The 16,981-nt window shown below is 39.9% G+C and overlaps 1 long non-coding RNA gene across 1 annotated transcript in view; it reads right to left on the bottom strand.

Annotated features, from left to right (window-relative positions):
- Window positions 1–516: 516 nt before the first annotated feature.
- The window catches only part of LOC119700944, a 72,314-nt gene continuing 55,849 nt past the window's right edge, over window positions 517–16,981 (bottom strand). Inside the window, exon 3 of the long non-coding RNA XR_005256938.1 lies at window positions 517–649. This is a non-coding gene — a long non-coding RNA (uncharacterized LOC119700944). The remainder of the gene's footprint in view (window positions 650–16,981) is intronic.

Here is a 16,981-nt window from a genome sequence, read left to right on the forward strand (position 1 = left end):
ATTTTATCAAGCCAATTGTGATGAAAATACAAGAGAAGGGATGATACTCCTGGAGGGAGATCAACCAGTCGCTATTCCTGTGAGGAGAGTTACATTTTGTCCAAACAGTGTTTTTGTTGAGTGGAGCAGCACACAATACACAAGCATGCAAAACTGCATGCATGGGACTTTCCAACCAGCAACTAATCCCATCTTTACAGCACTGTAAAGGGACTGATCTAAATGGTGAGTGATGAGCAGTCTGGCTGAGCACCATGAGACCAGACATTTGTGGATTTGAATGCTTGATCCTGTATGACTCTCTAATAGTTAGGTATATGATGCTGGGGCAGATAGGGACACAAAGTCTTGTTTTCATTCAGTTCAGCCAGTATCAGAAATTAATTGCATCCTTCCCTGAGCAGGAAAACTTGTCATGCTTACAGTGGTTTATAGCACAAGTTAGCCATTCCTTAATCAAGTCTGAGAGAATGAAGCAGCATTTCTCCAGGCAATTCCTTGTGATGCGCTCTGTCCCCCAGCAGTTTGCATATTTTCATAATCCAAGAGCTTCTGAATGTCTTTGATATTCCCCAGATGGGATGGTGGTTTGCCTCTGAAGTCAGTCTGGGGTTCTCACAGTCCCTGACGAGATGAGCTGTCATTAACCCTGTGAAAAATAAGTTTATATTTCAGCAGTCATAGGTTAAGAATATACCAACCTTCAGAGGAAACTGAATTTGGTTTCCTCATCACAGGACAGTAGGTGGGAATGAGGGGAAGAAGTGGAGAACATAAAGGAAGGGGTAGGACATAGCAGGGCACTATTCAAAGAACTTCCATAAAGTGCCCAACAGTGCAAGTGAGAGAAAAAACAAAGGAGAAGAGAAGAGAAGAGAAGAGAAGAGAAGAGAAGAGAAGAGAAGAGAAGAGAAGAGAAGAGAAGAGAAGAGAAGAGAAGAGAAGAGAAGAGAAGAGAAGAGAAGAGAAGAGAAGAGAAGAGAAGAGAAGAGAAGAGAAGGACACAAACACAAAATACCATATTTTGCCAGTCTCTAGCAAGAACCTGCCTTCTTGGAAATTACCACAAAACAGGTGTATAGGTGAGCCATTGTACTGTCTATGAAATTGTAATGAGACTTTGAAGAGGTACAATCTGGTAAGATGAGGGTAGACAAGGAAAAAACTGTGGGGTATCACAGATAAGGGACAAATCTGGGAAATTGAGCTGTTGGATGTGTCAGTGTTTGAGAAACACTGGAAAAACATTTTCCATGAATCAAAAAAGAGGCAGTGAAAAGGATTTGAGATTACAGGATATAGACAACAAAAGGTTTTGCTTCATATAATCATTATTGATCAAGCTTTGAGAAGAAGCAGCTTCAAAGCAGAAAAGTTGCGGCTTGCTTTGAGTTTTGAACACCTTCCTTCCCAAACAAGTCCTGCATTTCAGCAAAGCAGAAAAGTAAATTAAATCTGTTGGAACAATCTTCTTGAGAAAGTGTTACTGCTCCATTTAGTCAAGGCAGATGAAGATGAAAATTGGAGAACAAAAACATTGCTTTCAACAGAAAAGAGAAATCATTATCACTATATGTGACAGGAAGGATTCGTTAAGCAGCAAGCATATTTCAGGAAATTATGAAGAAGCAGACATCATAGGTCTGTGGGCAAGCCCTTCATATTGCTTTTCTTTTAAATGATCCTAAAGATAATTCAGTTATCCTGTTATTCTATTTTAATAAAATTTTGCTATAGTTTCTTTCAGGGAAACATTTTTCTAAGGGAGTCTGAGCACAGCTGCAGAATCACAGAATTGTTTAGGTTGGAAGAGACCTCTGAGATCACCTTTGATCACCACCTTGTCAACTAAACCACATTTCTTGAACAGCTCCAGAGACGATGATTCTACCACCTCCCTGAGTAGTCCATTTCAATGTTTAATGACCCCTTCTTTGAAGCAATTCTTCCTGATGTGCAATCTGAACCTCCCGTGGCACAGGTTGAGGCCACGTCCTCTCATCCTGTCACTGGTCAGCTGGGAGAAGACACCGACCCCCACCTGGCTACAACCTCCTTTCAGGGAGTTGTAGAGAGTGATAAGGTCTCCCTGCAGTATCAAAGATTTTGCTGAAGTCCAGGTAGACATATCCACAGCCTTTCCTCCATCCACTGGATGGGCCATTTGGTCATAAAAGGTCAGGTTGGTGAGGCAGGACCTGCCTTTCCGAGCCCTGCTGGCTAGGCCTGATCCCTGGTTGTCCTGGATGTGCCATGTGATCACACTCGAGATGGCTGGTTCTATTACTTTAAATAAAGCAAAGAAACCAAATGAAGACAGCTAGATTTGAGCAGCAAACACTTTGCACTGAGAGGACTAGCTCATTCCACTACCAGAAAACCCTGGCTTTCTTTTTTTCATCAGAATACCCTGTAGAAACTACAGCCAAGACCCAGGAGGGTCACAGTTGAAGTCAAAATCTGCCTCAAACCTGACTGAATGAAATTCCAAGTCTGAGGATGAGTCAGGGTCACTGGAGAAGAAACATATTAGAAAACCACAGGGGTTTTCTGATGAAAAAGTTTTTGTGAATTTCTGATTATATATAGGCCTGGCTGTATCCTCCTATTTTTTTTTTTTCCTAACAAGAGGCTCCCAGGGTGCCCAGTGCTTCTTTATGCAGCTTGAGAAGGTTAGTGAATACAGGACATTTATGATCCTGCACTCCCAAGCTTATTTTCTGTTCAGAAGCTAACCAAAATGTTCCGAATGTTGCACCACCACAATTACCTTTCTCTCCTGCTAAAAGAAAAACACAAACAAACAAGCAAACAAAAAACTTTGTTCTGAAGTGAATCAAAACTTTTCAGGATATCAGAATTTCTTGCACAAGAATAATTTTAACTTTCAGCCAGTGTTGCTCTTTCTGCTCTTCTCTTTTTTTCTACCTGCCCTTTTCCAAGGCCCCATGTTTAATGCTTTACCAAAGTGCTGGTCTGTCTCAGTTCATGTCATAAATGTTAGTAACTCCATGAAAGAAAATTACCAGCTCAATCTGAGCCATCTGCTCCACTACAAGCCTGTTCTGATGCATCTTATCAGACTTGCACTTCCAGGCCTGTGGTGACATGTTCCTCCAAAAGCCTTAAAGGCCATTATGGTCATACTTAGGTGTTTACAGATCTCAAGGGTGTTCTCCTTCCTTCTTTTTAAAATTAAATATCTCTTCAGTTATTCTCCAGGTCAATCTGGGAAATTTGCTAAAGATCTTTGCTTCTGAGTTGGCAATTTCATGAGAGAGATGTTCAGGACTTGCAGAGTTTATCAGCTCATCTTTCACCTTCAATTAGTATTCAACAAATTCCCAAAGACGAATTCTCTTCTCCAAGATGGACATTTCATTTCTGTCCATACACTGCTATTTTAAATCTCTGCTTCAGTTCAATATCATTATAAAAAAACCTGAGACAAAACACCAGGCCAACCTAAATTTACATCCCATTTGTGTTCAGCATCACTCTATTGTTCTTTTGTTTCAAAGGGACAAACCTTTGAGTACTAGCATCAATCTTTTATCAAAATCTAGCATATCTTGATTCTTGGCAATCCTTCTTTTACCCCTATACATCCTGATATTTCAGCTGTGTACTTTTCATCAGTTTGCCTTTCGTCTTACTCTCTGTGCTTATTCCTATGTCTTGAACTGTTGGTGACATGAATTCCTGCTCCCAAACTTTGACCTCCTTGGGCTTATTCTTCCCTTTAAATAAAACCAGATTAGACCATGATTTTATGTTTCAGTGTTTTGGAGGTTTTTTTGATCAATATCTATTTTCATTTTTATTTTAACATATTCACTCCCTTCACATACAGCAATGAAATGTCTCCACTTCTTATCCTTTCATTGTGGACTTGACAAAGGAATCGATGAGCTGTCACATCCAGGATTATTTGTGTCCTTCTGCTGCTGGTAGCAGTTGTTCTCCAGACTATTGCAAATCACTTCAGATGATTTGTAGATATTATCCTGATTTTAAACGCAGCCCTAATGGCACATCTGACTGGTGTTTTGCAGAACAGCCAGTCACAGAATCTTGTAAAACTGAGACAAACAATATATTTAAATAAGATTTTAAAAAAACAAAACCAAAAAACAAACAAACAAAATACAAAAAAACCCCCACAACAGTTAAAACAGATAAACCAATTAAGTCAACTGAAGGTCTGCCAACATTTAACACTATAATTCTAAAGGTAACAACGCAGTACTTATTTACAGTCTCATGCTATCTCTTGGTAGGTAAAGGAAAGAGTAATTAGGCAACAAAAACTTACAAAAGGACACATTAATTTTCAACTTAATTCTATCCAAGTAATTAACCATTTTTCCCTACTACTCTCTGTCTGTTAGCATCCAATATGAAATAATATTTGTCCTTTAATTTTTATTAATCACTTAAATATAAGTGTGAATTTCTCTTCAATTGAAGACAATTTTGGGGTTTGGCATCCCATTTAAATTAGCAACATCATAAAGGCACTTGTTTTTTTCCTAAATTATAAATATTTTTGGCAGTTTTGAACTGCGTAATAGTTACAAGAAAGGCAAGTTGATTACTTCAAAATTCAAAGGAAAATTTCTTTTAAAATTCTGAATTTAATACACTGCCATGAACAAAAGTTATGTTTATTTTCAGCACAAGAACAATCTTCTTCAATTTCCCAGATCACGTTATTGTATTCCCAGATCATATTACTGCTTGCCAGAACTTCCACAATAAAAAACCAGCTGGGAAAGAGGGACAGTGCGGTGTTTCAACATGAATATTCCTGTACCATCAGAAAAAATCTCAGTGTATGAAGTAAATCATAATGACAGTGTGACTGTCAAATCTTTGCATATTTTATTATATGTGCTTCAGAGCAGTGATTTTTGACAAAAGAAAGCTGATGGTGGAAGAATTTAAACCTGCTTTCCAGAGAATCCCCTGAAGGAATACTGGGTCTCACTTCTCCTAGTTCTGTCCCAGAAATATGAATGTTCCCTGAAGGGGGACTTCACATCCACATTGTCCATCTTGAGCTGATCACACCTAGGGTAGATGCTCCTGTCTCAATAGGTTCTGTTAATTTTAGGGCAGTGTAAAGTTTATATTAAAAAAATAACTTTTTTCTTTGCCTTTTTTTTTGGTCTGGTTTTGCTCCAGAAACAAACAAAAATAATAAAAATCTCTGATGTTAAAACCATTAAAATAATGAAATCAGAGCTCTGTTATAGAAGTATAGAAGGTTAAGAGTTGGAAGAGACCTTCGGGAACATCCATGTCCAAACCCTCTGTCCTGGGAAGGGACCTGCCACTAGTCCAGGTGGCTCAAAGCCCCATCAAACCCAGCCTTGAACACCTTCAGAGATGGGGCATACACAACCTCCCTGGGCACCCTCATGCAACCTGTTCTAGTATCTCATCACCCCCACAGCTTAGAAAATAATTTCTTCCTAATATCTAACCTAAATTTCCCCTCTGTCAGTTTGTGCCCATTCCTCCTTGTTCTATCACTACAGTTCTTGACCAAGAATCCCTTGTTTCCCTGTAGTCCCCTGCTGCTAATAAACAAAGTACATTTTGCATAATACGTTTAATGTATGTTATCCTCATAACCTTATTAAATCTGTCTCCATAATCTTACTAATTTTTGCCAGCATAACCTTGCAAATATAACTGAAGTTGAAATAGGGCCCCACTAATGATGAAAGTTTTCCTTGCCACACAGTTACAAAAAGCTGATATTCCCAGTAATTATTACAAAAGTAAACACCAGATTCACTGTAAGAGAAGACTTAAGCAACAGGTTCATTGTTGGATGGGGCTCCAGAATGTAAAGAAACCCAACATATATTTTTTCCAGAACATGTATGTGCCCAGGAACAGTGTTGAGAAGCTGGAAAAGTCTTTTTAACTTAGCATTACATGAGAATCCTCCATCATGCAAATCAGTGCCACATAATGCATTTCTCCACCAGACAGACATGACCTGGGGTCAGAGCTTAGCAAAGTATCTACTCATTTCTCTTTAGACACAAGGATAAAGCCAAAAGTATTAGCTCCACTAATATTTCCACATAACAGCACAGCCATAAGCCTCATACATGTCAAACACATCACAGTCTTAACAATGGAAACAGTGCATGGCTACCTCAGACTGTCACTAACTTCTAGCAGAAGCACTCAGCCTGATCCCAAGCCTGATATTTTCACTTCCTTCTCACATTCCTTTTACCAAATTTTTGTAGCTAGAGCACAGGGTGGTCAGGAAAGAGTGGCCTCCTCAAGAGAAATGTTGAGCGAAGAAAAACAGACTGACAGAACCAATTTTTTTTTTTTTTTTAAGCAGGAATTACCATAAAGGTGGAGGCATCAAAGATTCATCACATAGAGTCATATCCAGTGCCAATTCTCCCTAACCTGAATGCAGGAGGAGTCCATTTTGAGTTTGCATCTTCCCAGAGCCCCAAGTCCTAAGGCTTTCTGCCACTCTATCCAAACTACCTTCGTGTTTGACAATCCTTCAGCCTGTCATGAGGAAGGAGCTGCACTCAGAGAGACCAAGCAGGTCAGGACATCCTTGAAGACAGAAGAAAGTTCTTGGTATGCAGATACTCAAATTTAAACATCAGCTTCAATGCTTCACAGGTCAGCTGGGACAAAATGCCTTCAGAGACTTACAGGTTCTGTAAAACACCCACAGTGGTACATGCCAAACCCCAAAAGGGGCTGGAGATATGGACTGCACCTTTTGAGCTAGCCATTTGGCCAAGGACACTGCAGAGAAGGAACGAGGAAGCTTAAGTACTGACTTCTGTAAGGGCTTAGGAAGTCCTTAGTAAAAGAGTTAAAGCTGTTTAGTGGATGAAATTACCTTCTGGTCATGCCATTTGGGTTTTGTCTTTTTTTCTTTTATATGTTCTCTGTATTCTTCACACACGTATTTGTAACTCTGTCACCTATTGCATTCAGAACTAGTTTTCCCAGTACCTTTCCATGGCCTTTCCCTGAGCAGAAAGAAAAAACAAATGCCAGAGCTCCAAGCCACAGGGGGTACAAGGCTCCATGGTATCTTGGTTCTTCCTGGGAACCAAGGCGGAGAGCCCTTCGAGATACATTTCATGGACAAAGTACAATTAGTGCTGAAGGGAGGGCTCCAGAGACGGGGCTTGACCTGGGGGGAAATTGCATCACCACTTGTCCTCCTAATCAGTGCTTTTTATCAATTATGCTAATTTCCTAAAACCTATAAAAATGTACTCACCCTTGGAGAGGGGGGGATGTGCTTTTGTGGACATCTTCCCAAAACTCCAGGCCTCTGGAGGCCTTCAAATAAAGATCCCCTTTTATACTACCTCCTTACTAAAAATTATATTGAGTTTCTTTTCCAGGATGGGAAAAAGGCAACACCAGAATATTTGAAATCTTGCTTAACAGATATTTCAGGGCAAACCTTCATGGTTTGTAAACCTGTTATGGTTACCATGGGATGCAGAGAGTCAAGCAATGAAGCTTCTCCTCTCTATTCCTCTTTTCTCTTTTTAAACACTTTCATTGATTTACTGCAGAAATGTGTAAGCCTAAAAATTTTTAAAAAAAAAAGGTAAAAGGAAAAATTTATTCTTGCTGCTGACAGAAATGTGAAAGTTGTAATTATACACACATCCCCAGATAAACTGAAGCATCATAAAACATTTTTTTCCCAGTAAAAAAAGATTTCCTGAGTGTAAAAATATGATTTCTGGTTGGGTTTCAAGTTAATCCTATCTAGCTGCAGGACTCAATGTATAGGCTGTGACAGTGCTGCCTGTTTAGGACAGCATAATTAAAAGTGTAATAAATCTAAAAGAGAATATTATTTCAAGCCAGTTATGTTCTACAGAAATTCTGTAGTGATGTCAATGAATGAATACTTTAACCCTACCTGAACTGTCTGCTCTGTTATCCATTGCTACCATTATTTTCTCTAAGATGCCCTGGCTTAAGGGTGAAGCAATAACCCTCCTCAGGCACTTGAGAAGCTGCAGGGGTGGGAAGGGGGCTGTGGCCCACTCAGGGTTCTAGATGCCCATTTAGGAACAAGTCAACAAGGCATGAAGAACTCAGAGACAAAGCTCCATCAGGATACCCAGGGGTGCCCAGCTGCTCCATGGGCTTTATAGGTTTTCTTGCTCACCACAAAGGCTGACTGGAAGGGCTGGATGTGCATCTTCAAACACTAGTCCTACCCCAAGCTGTTATAGGTGCCATTTTCCAACACAGACATGGGGAATTAAAACTAAAAAAAAATATAAAGATGCCAAAATTTGTGTTCCTGAAATAGGGAGATGAGGCAAACAGCTCACAAGTAGAGCATTTGTCCCAAATGGCAGCCATCTAACCACAACTAGCATGAAGATCTCTTGACTGTATTTTTTAGTACATTCTAATGTACCAAATTCTGTGATTTTAATGGTGATGGACCTTTAATTTGCTTTACCTGTCCATACTGGTTTATAAAATAAATAGCATTTAAATATATATATCACTTGTCTCAATTTTAGAAACTTCCATGACACTGTGCAGAACTTCATATGTAGATAGATGAGTCAGACACTGCTTTTTTTGCTAGCTTTGCACACTTCTCTGTGACTCTCATCCTCTTTTAAATGTAGTTTGAAGCATGTTTGAAAGAACTAATGAGCAATGTAACCAGATCTCACTTGTCAGCGTGCAAAGAAATGACTGGAAAAACAAACCTTGTCTCTGTGCTTTCAGACGATACAGTATGGTATTAACTCTGTCATTTTACCAGCTATTATTAAATTCTGTCCCCGGAAAGACCTAATAAAGTCTAACTCTGCTACTGCTGCCTTTCATTTTCCTCAATGATAGAAATGTGGCTTCCCTTCACTTGGTTGCTAAATCATACACAAATTTTGCTGGTCCCATTAATTCAGCACTAAACTGAATTCCCTCCCTTTCCTGATGATCAGAAGATTTCTGTTCAGAGTTCTGCAGTGATGAGAGAAGAGATATAGCTGCAGGATGTCTGAAGCAGTGAACTAATTCCTGGCTTGTTCAGGAAAGGCAAACAGATAAAGTTTGCACTGTCTTTGAAATACTGGTCCCAAATTTACCCTGTAAATTATTCGATTTGTCTCAGTAAAGGTTGTTATAGGTAAGTCACTGAAATACTTTTTACTATGTTGTAATGTCTTCAGGGTTATTAAGAGTCTACAAAATATTCTGGTAAACAGGCAGACTCGATAAAGTGATAATTACCTATTAAATTTTTAACACAGTTTAGTACCTCAAAAATATGATCTAGATAATCCATTTATGCAAGTAAGATCAGAAGAATGGAATAAATGAGTTTGGATAGTGCACTGATTTCTAAGCATGGATGCTTCAAACAGTAAGGAAGCATCTGGGCTGGATAATTTTTAGAAATATATTTCTTCTATATTGCCCTAGCTCATAGTAGCTGCTGCTAACAGGAGAACTGTCCCTGCCTTGTCCACAAGGAGAACAAACAAACAGAAAAAAGTGGTATCCAACAAATTTTAAAAATTGGTCCATACATGGTTCCCTGAAGCATCGGGCATCTGCTGTTCCACAGAGATGGCATTTGTTCATTGCCTGAATGAACAAGCAGATGAGAAAAATAGGTGGTGGGCTGCTGAACTCATTATGTATCTCTGCATGCTTCATGGGTTAAACTCTCAATTCTATCTATCTATCATCTGTCTATCTATCTATCTATCTATCTATCTATCTATCTATCTATCTATCTACCTTTGACTAATCCCTTACACATGAGCATTTCTGTGAGGCTGCCTTTGGAAAGCACGGACTTTGAGGTTTTGCTTTATATTTGATGAGTCATATTTCCACTTCACTTTACCAGATGAGCTGACCTTGTCTACAGAACACCACACAAAAAGAGCCCTGAGCTTCATTTTTCATTCCTTGATGGAACAGAAATCATCACAATAAACACCCACTTTCAACAGGACACATCCTGGTAGATAATTTAGTCAGGTATTTGTAAAGTCTAATCCAGAGAGATGGAGTGGAACAGAACAGCAATTTGAGCTCTTACTGCTGCTTTTATTTCATTTCAAGCACCTACCTAATAATGATACATGAATTGCAACTGGCCTTCAAAATGGAGAAATGTTGACTTAGCAACAGAAAAATTTCAGGGAATTAAGTAGATAGTTCTAATGGAATTTGTGGTGTTGATCTGCCACTTTATGCTTGTAAAAAATGCTAGCCAAGGGCAGCTTTCACCTCAGCAAACTGCAGCTGTCTAGAGATTAAGCATTTCATCTAAGTCTGAGCAGCATCTTAAAGAAACAGTTTACAATAATTTGCTCTCACCAGTGGGGCCAAAGGGCCCTCTGTATAGAACCTGCACATTTTCTACACTCCTTTCAGAGTGAGACCATATTCCTCTCAATAAACCTCAGTGCCTAGATAGAATCTGTTGCCAGGACACACTGTCGACTCACAGTCAACTTGCCATCAACCCAGACCCCCAGATCTCTTTCTGCTGGGCTGCTCTCCAGCCTCTCATCCCCCACTTTGTACATATAACCAGTATTACCCCATCCCACGTGGAGAATCCATCACTTGGTCTGTTAAATTTCTTACAGTGGTGATTGCCCAGCTCTGTAGTCTATCTAGAGCTCTCTGTCCTCAAGGGAGTCCACGGCTCCTCCTAGTTTAGTATTACCAGCAAACTTATTCAGTGTGCATTCTATTCCTGCATCCAGATCATTTATAAAAACAGTATAAATTATAAGAGCATTATCCAATTTGACAGTGACTGTTTTGGCATCAAGAAACAAAGCATAATGTATCAGTAGCACAAGCCAGCAATATATGTGCAGTTTTGATGTGAATACAAACACATGCTTACTAGAACTGCATATGAAAATTTTTATTCCTTCTGAAAAAGAGTTTAGGTCCTAAGCTGGGGTCTACAAGAGTAGGCAGCAGGAATTAGTTTTGGGTAATAAACAGGTACAACCACAACTCCTGTTTGCTGCTGAATTCTTTTATAGCATTACTCTGAACCATATTACTTCACTAGACCATGAATTACGAATGTCACAATGCAAGAAGTCCAAGAACTGAGGAAGAACATCTGTTCTCCAGCATGTAACTACAGTTCCTGGAGCTGCAGTCTGGAAGAAGTTCTAATATTGGATTGCAGAGAGCTTTCTTCCCCTGAACACTGCCCAACATAGAGCATTGAAGTATAAATTTGTGCTGACATTAAAAAACAGTTGTGGAAACAAGCCTACATAATGCCCTTGCATTCCTCTGGAGCAGGTGCCTCAACCAATTCCAGCAGGATTTCATCCCAAGAGACCGTGTTACCACAGTTAGAACTGTTTGGGAAAGGGGGGAGGATAGTGAAAGAACACAAATCATGGCATTTCAATTTTTTTGAATTATTTGCGTCTCTCTTAAAAGAGACTATTTTTATGGGTTGGAAACTTCCTTTCTTCTTCAGCTCCACTATCAAACAAGCAATGTCAGAAAATACTCAAAACTTTGTCAAAATTTTTGGTTTTGAAGTGTCTTCACACCATGATAATTTTTCTGTCCCAGAATCAATCTGATATACATGTACCCTCCTGGCTATTTTCAAGTTTACTCTGTAAAGAAAACTTTTACTGCTCTTTTCTATTAATTCTTCTGTTCTTAATGTCTTTTAGCTAAAATAATTAGATTGGATTTTAAGAAGAAATTCTTTATTGTGAGGGTGGTGAGGTACTGGAACAGGCTGCAGAGTTGTTAGCATTCCATCCCTGGAAGGGTTCAAGGCAGGATTGAATGGAGCTCTGAGCAATGTGGTCTAATGGAAGGTGTCCCTGCCCATGGCAGAGGGATTGAAACTAGACCATCTTTAAGCCTCTTCCAACCCAAATTATTCTATGATTCTCTTATGAAAAAGCAGTAAGATTTTGCAGAGCTGAGATCTGGGTTTAGGTTTCCTCTCCAAGATAATTGTGTGTCCTACTCTAAATAAGTATGCTTTGTATGTAGAAGAAGAAAAGTCGGGTTTTGGCATCTTGATTCACTGCTAATATATTTATTTGATGGTTATGTTAAGAAAATACCCAAACCCGGACTTTCTGAATCCTATACAAAGATGTTTACAAGCAACTGCACTCTGGGAGCTGTGCACTGATTTCCCATCCTAAGGAGGTGATGACCAGAGTCTGTTGGAAGAGTTTGTGTGGGATTTGATTATTGCTTTTCAGAAGTCATGTTCTAGACACTGAACCTGTATCCTCCTGGGGATGCAGGAACAACCATGGGAAGAGAATGATCTGCACAAAAGTTGCTGCTTACTCCTATTTTTTCACTTTGAACAAATGTACTACCTATGACAAGACATATAAAAAGAGTATTTTAAGCAATGTATGTTATGTAAATAAAATCCATTTTCAAATACATTTTCCTCACTTGTTGTTACAATTTTTATCTATTACAGTTAAGAAATGCAGTCTTTAACTCTTCCATGGAAAGACATATTGGCTAAGTTCATGCTATACCAAAGAGCAAAATCTGCTTTGTGAATCCTAAGAAATATTTGCAATTTTGCAGCCTCCTAAAAAAATCTTCTTTAAAATTTGTGGTTTTTTTAATTTAAATTGCTTACACATCACCATTTTGACTGCAGTTGCTCCGAATGATAAAAGACATGCAAAAAAATGCATGTATGCATTATAAATTCATTCAGGGGAATGGGAGAACCGTTCTTCCATCACATGAATGCTACAATTAATTATTAAATTAATTCCAACATTTATCAGAAATTCAATCCCCAATCCCTCTTTTGTAATAGCAATATTGTCAAGAGTGAAACTATCAATTGGTTGGATGCCTTCCTCCAGCATTTCAAAGTAACATGCATTTCCCACTGACCTATCCACCTGGCTGCCCTGGAGCTGGGCTTTCAAAGCTTCTCACGTCTGGAAATGTGGATCAACATCAGTGGGAGTAACCAGGGCTGCACAGTTCTGAACTCACACCAAACATATGGAAATTCTTATCTGAGCTGGAGACAGCAAAGAGCAGCATTGGTCTGCAACTCTCACCCCCCAGTTGCCAAATATCCCCTGCATGTTGATGAGCATCAGCTGCAAGTACTGCCTGGACTATGCCTTGAAAAGATCACGCCACAAAAATTTCTTTAATTCCATGCTGTTTACCAAAAGTAGATTTTAACAGAGAGCATTAATGTTCTGACCCTCAAATGCATTTGCTTCAATGAACAGACTACTCAAAGAACCTTTTATTGGCTCTGGATCCATTAGGAATTAAATAATATTTCAAAATTCCCATAAATTCCTAAATAAGATCTTTGTTTTCTGACATTGTGTTTGACTTCATATTTTGCTCTTGCATGCACACAATTTTTTAATGAAACTCTCTCTGCAAGAATTTGTGGCTAGATTCCAAAAACTCTGACAGAAGGTAGGGAGTGATTTTGCTCTTTGATCAAACACCAATAGGAGATAAATAATCCAAAGATCAACATGTGGTCTGTCAAACATGATTCCCTGTAATTAGCGTATTGTATAAGATGACCAACCTCAACAATATCCTACAACATTTAATTTCTCCCCTACCACCCTGACAGAACAAAAATTGAGTGTGAAAACCGCACTATGTCAGATCCCAGTGGATAGCAAGTGCTGTCACACTCTGTCTTTTCTAGTATACACTGCATTCCCATCTGCAACCAAAACCAAGAAATTCATGTCATGGTTGTCTCTGGGGAAAAAAAAAAAAAAAAAGAGTTCAAGTGCCTGATAGAGACATGAAGCAAGAGTACTGTAGAAGAACACCTGTATTATCTGCAGATTCTCTCATAAAATACTTGCCAGAACATTCACTCTGTAATTATATATTAGCTGCTAATCATTAACTTTCTTATTCAGAAGTGTTATTAGCAAAACAAGCAGTAGATAAAACAAGTGATAGCAAGCAGATAAAACAAGTGATTTAGCCAAACCACACTTTACAAGTAACCAACAATCAAAGCAAGCGGGTCATGGACAACCAACTCAGTTACAAAATGAGCCACAGCTTAAACTTTTCTTAATGTCTGTGAGAGCAGCTACATTCATAGACAAATGTGCATGGATGTAGAGTCCCAAATAGCTGTTCAGCATCACCTGCTCGATCTCCTAGGTCAGAGCAATTCAGGAGCAGCTCCTTGGAACATTTTCCCAGGGCCACATCCAGGCACTGTAACAGCCGTGCAGCCCAGCATATGGACAGGTCTGGCTGCAGGTCTGTGACTCCAGATGAGGTCCCCTGTTAGACAGGCTGGCAGTCAGCAAAGTCCCTAAAAGCACTACACGAGACCCCACCTCCCCCCTAGATGGCGTGCTGAGGTTCCTTAAAATCATGCTGACCCAAATCCTTTGCAGTTCCCTGCCTTGCAACGTTGCTGTCTAAACTTCAGAGACTTATTCAGGACCCAGCCTGCACAAAAGTATTGAACAGCTCTAGTCTCTCCTATGCACCAAATCTCCTCTATTTCTCTCCTATTGCCTCATCCCTATCCCACTGCTGAGTTTTATACATATATATGTATACACCTCAATTTTATTCTTATTCCCCAGAGCCCACTAAATAATTTGTAGTTCAAGTTTATGCTCTTCCTTAAGATATGTGGAGAGAATATTTCCTTTCCCTCAGCTGACACATACATAGTACATCTTTTGTCTTTCTTCAAGGAGGGCAATCCATTCCAGTTCTTAACATTTTTGGGTGCTCTCTGAACTTCAGGACATTTGTCTATATCACTCAAGCACTTAGACATTGAAGAGCAGACACTGTAATCTTGCTGGATTAAATGGTTAAATTGTCACACCTACAGCTTAGACATCTGCCATTTATTGCAGTTAAACTTCTCATTTGTTGAGATTATAATCACTGGAACAGCCCATCAAGAATTTACTTGCTGCAACTGGAAATCCTGGAACAATGCTACTCAGGCAGTCCAGCAAATAAATCTATATATTGGGATTTTTTCCTGTCTAGAATGCAAAACAAAAAGTTTTGGCTACTCGGCAGTTGTGGGCAAAACTTTCTATGTGCCTGCACGTGTAAGAAATAGAAATAAAAGGAGTACCATGTGGACGCTGGTAAGAATGAAGACAGAATGTTTTGCTCAGTCAGCTGCAGGTAGCAGTAATGGTGCAGACAAGGATGCCAAACCCAGGTGAGATTTGCAGTTGGGTATCATGGGGCCTAATTTTGCCTGGAGAGGGGACACACTTTTGGGAATGGCAACACTCTCAAGACCCTAAGTGTCTCCTGCACACCCACATGCTGACTCCAAATCCCTCTGTTTTCTCCCTGCAGTCCTCTCAGACCCTTGACAGATTTATCACATATACTTGTAGAGTAAGTACATGGTGCTCTCAAATTAGGACCAGAACTCTGTGTATACATAGGCAGAAAATTATAGTCCCTGACCCACAAACTTTGCCATTTGCTCAGATAAAACAAGACATAAATGATGGGCAAGAGACTGGGTATGACAGGAAGGACAGAGAAATGACATAAATGACATGAATGACCTGCTAACAACCACCTCCTGTTCAGGAAGTGCAGCCCACCCACCACTGCTCAGCGGAGTTTTTTGACTACTTTGAAACCTGATCCTTCCTCTGTCAGTACTCTGTGATATGAATTGCAGGGAATCTGGACAATCAAACATGCCAATGAACTCACCTGTCTGTTCTTCAGCTGGCAAGTGAGTGATTGATCAGCTCAAGAGAAAGCACAATTCTTCAACAAATAAGTGAGATTTCTGTACATCCAGACACTACCCAGGCCTCTAGTTCCTCTCCTGTTTTTCTCACTTTTCTCTTCCCTTGGATTGTAGTTATCTGTATAACAGCTTTTATGTGTTTGGCTCTTTTTTCAACTGTTTGCTTTTTTGGGGGGATTGTTTTACATAAACTTTCTTCAAAATATTTTCTTTCCTGCTTCCTGTTTTCCCTTCTGCAGTTTCTCTTTCCTGCCTGATTTTCTGCTCTATCAAAATCCCCAGCTGCTTTTGCCAGGAGACCTCAGCTTTCCTTCCTTACCACACACCTAGGACTGAAAGGAAGGACAGAGTTACACAGCTGCAGGGTTGAGAAAGATGAATATTCTTTTGGGGCACTTTTATTCAAGTAGATGGGTAGACAGGAATTAGGTTTACTTGCCTGATATTATGCCTCTTCTGCTATGCTTGATCTTGGAGATGCCATTCCTACGCATGGACACACATATACAAATTTGAGCTAGAAAACCAAAGCACTAAGATGATAAACAATTCATTTGTGGTCCTAGAAATAGTCCAGGAGCTGAATGCAGACTCATGTGTTAAAGTCCTTTTTATCCTCACCCCAAAGATGGATAAGGAACATGCTGGGTTTTACTGCCATCCTGTGGAGATTCACCTCTTGCTTTCTCAGCAGCCGAGCACCACAGCAGCCAGGAGCACTTTAGACAGGCAAGGGACACAAATCCTGTCCTCGCTCCTGGAAATCTCCTCTGCTTCTAAAATAGATTGGTGTGAGGCTCAGAGTAAGCACAGCCAGAAAGAAGGCTGGCTGAGTTATCCATTCCATTCCATTCCATTCCATTCCAGGAAAAAGGGAAGGGAAGGGAAGGGAAGGGAAGGGAAGGGAAGGGAAGGGAAGGGAAGGGAAGGGAAGGGAAGGGAAGGGAAGGGAAGGGAAGGGAAGGGAAGGGAAGGGAAGGGAAGGGAAGGGAAGGGAAGGGAAGGGAAGGGAAGGGAAGGGAAGGGAAGGGAAGGGAAGGGAAGGGAAGGGAAGGGAAGGGAAGGGAAGGGAAGGACATGGGGTGGAATGGAATGGACATGGAATGGACATGGGGTGGAATGTTCATGGAATGGAATGGTATGCAACGGTATGTTAGAAAATTA

The sequence above is a fragment of the Motacilla alba genome, chromosome 4 (genome assembly GCF_015832195.1).
Source record: "Motacilla alba alba isolate MOTALB_02 chromosome 4, Motacilla_alba_V1.0_pri, whole genome shotgun sequence".
In the NCBI taxonomy this organism is placed as follows: Eukaryota; Metazoa; Chordata; class Aves; order Passeriformes; family Motacillidae; genus Motacilla; species Motacilla alba.